Here is a 4238-nt window from a genome sequence, read left to right as displayed (position 1 = left end):
GTATACAGAAGGGAGCCTATTTGGTAAAAGACCAAGTCCATGTAATGGCAAGAACAGATCAAATAAGCAAAAGAAACGACAGTCCAGCATTACTTTAATATGAAGGTCAATATGGAAAATGTCTATAAATTTGAAAGTTTCTTAAAGTGTAGTCTGGAAAACGTAATAACTTTAAAACTTTCTTGAAGTGGAATCTGGAAAACGTTATAAGTTGTACACGTTATAAGTTGTACAAGTTTTTTCAAGTGTAGTCATAAAACCAGCAAGGTAACGATGACACTGGGTTTTATGAAAAGTTACCGGCATTCGCTGCGAGCAGGGTTCGAACCTGCGCGGGAAGATCCCATTGGATTTCAAGTCCAACGCCTTAACCACTCGGCCATCGCAGCTGCTATACAACACTGTAGAAAGTGAGTTCAAATCATGTATTTACATACCAGTCATTTGATACATTGTAATTTGGCTCTGTTTTTTTCAGTGATTTTGTTTGTATCTGATTTGTTACAATTTACGACGTAGAGCAACGCACATAAATACACACTGGTAACAACAGCGTGAGTAGGCGCATAATAGCCTACAAAACCAGGGCTATATCTAATGTTATTCCATCCCTTTACTTAGATATGTGTGTATCAGATATTTGTTGTGGAATTGTTAGATATTACGTGTTAGATATTGCTGCACTGTCGGTGCTAGAAGCACAAGAATTTCGCTACACTCGCAATAACATCTGCTAACCATGTGCGTGTGACCAATACATTTGATTTGATTTGATCTATGAATAGACTACATTAGCAATACTTTGTGCATCGTTCTTGAAACAAGCTTCAGCTTTCTCTACAGAAATACTAATTGTAGTTGTGTCCATCCTTCATATTTGGATACACGCACGCAGATGCAACATCTGCATTTGTCTAGGTGGCAATAGTGAGCTATGCATTTTCATCAGTGTTCTGTGATGATTGACATGAACCGAAGATTCTGTGATTGAACCACAAAGTTGAAAATGTAACTGTTTGGTTGAACCTTCAACTAACCCCCTGACAACACAACACAAGGTATTATCAAACAGTTTAATATTTTTTCAGATATTAAGGTTTCCTATCTTTGGTAAAATACTAAAAATCTAATTTAATAAGTGTTGTTTTGTGTATTTTTGCTGTGGTCTCCTCTCCAGAGTGTGGGCTGTGATGTTAGTTATTGACGAAAGTGAAGTTTAATAGTGAACAATGTTGCATGATTGATTGGCACATGGGTTGGGTTGGAGGGAATGAGTTCCCCCTTAGATTGGACTCATTAATTCCTGATAGCATCCATTATACGCACACACACACACAGACACACACACAGACACACACACACATACACACACACACGCACACACACACACATTTAGGCTCTGTGCTGCTGGTTTGGCCAAGCCAGGAGGGGCTCTGGATCACCTTTGTCCCAGATAGCACCCTATTCACTATTTAGTGCACTACTTTTGACAAGGACCTATGGGGTATGATACTTTTGACCAGGGCCCAAGCAGAGCACAATGTAGGCAATAAGGGGCCATGAATCCCTTTTGCCAAGATAGCCTAAAGCAAACGCCTTTTTTTTATCCCCCCTCTTTATGAAACCAAACCTAAATTGATCTGGTTCAGATTTGGTTCCAGAGTGGTGCAGCGGTATAAGGCACTGCATCTCAGTGCTAGAGGTGTCACTACAGACTCTGATTAGATTCCAGGCTGCATCACAACTAGCTGTGATTGGGAGTCCCATAGGGCGGTGCACAATTCACCCAGCATTGTTAGGGTTTGGCCGGGGAAGGCCGTCATTGTAAATAAGAATTTGTTCTTAACTGACTTGCCTCGTTAAATAAAAACAACAATTAAAAAAATGATTAGGAAATAATAAAATACATTGTGGTGAGTGGTAGTAGGGCCTGGGAGGTCGGTGGCTTGCGCCATTTAATTTAACAGTGTTGCATAACTGTGATTTGTCAACTGTCCATATCAAGTGACTCAGATTCAATTAAGTGACTAATTGTCATTTGTTACTAGACTTCACTCACTCATTAACATAACTTTTTCCCCAGCATTGTTCCTCCTTCCCAAACTGTAAATCAGCAATAGCACTGTAACGTTTCATCGAGTCGTGGCTGAACGACGACACGGATAATATAGAGCTGGCTGTTTTCTTTTTTGCATCGACAGGACAGAACAGCTACGTCTGATAAATCGAGGGGTGAGGTTTTGTGTCAATTTGTCAATAACAGCTGGTGCGGGATGTCTAATATTTAAGGAAGTCTTGAGGTATAAGCTATAGACCAAGCTGTCCACCAAGAGAGTTCTCATGTATAGTATTTGTAGCCATCTATTTAACACGACAAACTGATGCTGTCAAGGCCATAAGCAAACAAGAAAATGCTCATCTGGAAGTGACGCTCCGAATGGCCGGGGACGTTAATGCAGGCAAAATTAAATCCGTTTGACCAAATTTCTACCAGCATGTCACATGTGCAACCAGAGAGAAAAAAACCTCTTGACCACCAAATACATTTGAACTCGGTTTTTCACAATTCCTGACATTTAATCCTAGTAAAAATTCCCTGTCTTAGGTCAGTTAGGATCACCACTTTATATTAAGAATGTGAAATGTCAGAATAATAGTTGAGAGAATGATTTATTTCAGCTTTTATTTCTTTCATCACATTCCCAGTGGGTCAGAAGTTAACATACACTCAATTTGTATTTGGTATTATTGCCTTTAAATTGTTTAACGTGGGTCAAACGTTTCGGATAGCCTTCCACAAGCTTCCCACAATAAGTTGGGTGAATTTTGGCCCATTACTCCTGACAGAGCTGGTGTAACTGAGTTAGGTTTGTCGGCCTCCTTGCTCGCATATCCTGTTTCATTACACATACACATTTTTAGTTCTGCCCACACATTTTCAATAGGACTGAGTTTAGGGCTTTGTGAAGGCCACTCCAATACCTTGACTTTGTTGTCCTTAAGCCATTTTGCCACAACTTTGGAAGTATGCTTGGTGTCATTGTCCATTTGGAAGACCCATTTGCGACCAAGCTTTAACTTGCTGACTGATGTCTTGAGATGTTGCTTCAAAATATCCACGTCATTTTCCTCCCTTATGATGCCATCTACTTTGTGAAGTGCACCAGTCCCTCCTGCAGCAAAGCACCCCCACAACATGATGCTGCAACCCCCGTGCTTCACGGTTGGGATGGTGTTCTTCGGTTTGCAAGCCTCCTCCTTTTTCCTCCAAACATAACGATGATCATTATGGCCAAACAGTTCTATTTTTGTTTCATCTGACCAGAGGACATTTCTCCAAAAAGTACGATCTTTGTCCCCATGTGCAGTTGCAAACCGGAGTCTGGATTTTGTTATGGCGGTTTTAGAGCTTTGGCTTCTTCCTTGCTGAGCAGCATATCAGGTTATGTCGATATAAGACTTGTTTTACTGTGGATATAGATACTTTTGTACCTGTTTCCTCCAGCATCATCACAGGGTCCTTTGCTGATGTTCTAGGATTGATTTGCACTTTTCTCACTGAAGTACGTTCATCAATAGGAGACAGAACGCGTCTCCTTCTTGAACGGTATGACGGCTGCGTGGTCCCATTGTGTTTATACTTGCGTACTATTGTTTGTACAGATGAAGGTGTTATACCTTCAGGAGTTTGGACATTTCTCCCAAGGATGAACCAGACTTGTGGAGGTCTACCATTTTTTTTCTGAGGTCTTTGCTTATTTCTTTAGATTTTCCCATGATGTCAAGCAAAGAGGCGCTGAGTTTGAAGGTAGGCATTGAAATTCATCCACAGGTACACCTCCAATTGACTCAAACTATGTCAATTAGCCTATCAGAAGCCTCTAAAGCCATGATATAATTTTCTGGAATTTTCCAAGCTGTTTAAAGGCACAGTCAACTTAGTGTATGTAAACTTCTGACCCACTGGATTTGTGAAACATTGAATTGAAGTGAAATAATCTGTCTGTTAACAATTGTTGGACAAATGTCTTTGACACTGTCACGTTCTGACCATAGAGAGCCCTTATTTCCTATGGAAGAGGAGGTCAGGGCGTGACTGGGGGTTAGTCTAGTTTATATTTTCTATGTGGGGTTCTAGTTTAGTTTTTCTATGTTGGTGATTTTGTATGATTCCCAATTAGAGGCAGCTGGTAATCGTTGTCTCTAATTGGGAATCATATTTAAGTAGAGTTTTTTTC

The 4238-nt window shown here is 40.4% G+C and overlaps 1 non-coding gene across 1 annotated transcript; it reads right to left on the bottom strand.

Moving 5' to 3' along the window:
* Positions 1-307: 307 nt before the first annotated feature.
* On the bottom strand, positions 308-389 carry trnas-uga (transfer RNA serine (anticodon UGA)). Its single transcript has one exon. It is a non-coding gene; the product is annotated as a tRNA-Ser (tRNA).
* Between the last annotated feature and the right edge of the window lie 3849 nt (positions 390-4238).

This window comes from Oncorhynchus keta, chromosome 13 (assembly GCF_023373465.1).
Source record: "Oncorhynchus keta strain PuntledgeMale-10-30-2019 chromosome 13, Oket_V2, whole genome shotgun sequence".
In the NCBI taxonomy this organism is placed as follows: Eukaryota; Metazoa; Chordata; class Actinopteri; order Salmoniformes; family Salmonidae; genus Oncorhynchus; species Oncorhynchus keta.
This window is presented reverse-complemented; position numbering and strand designations above follow the sequence as displayed.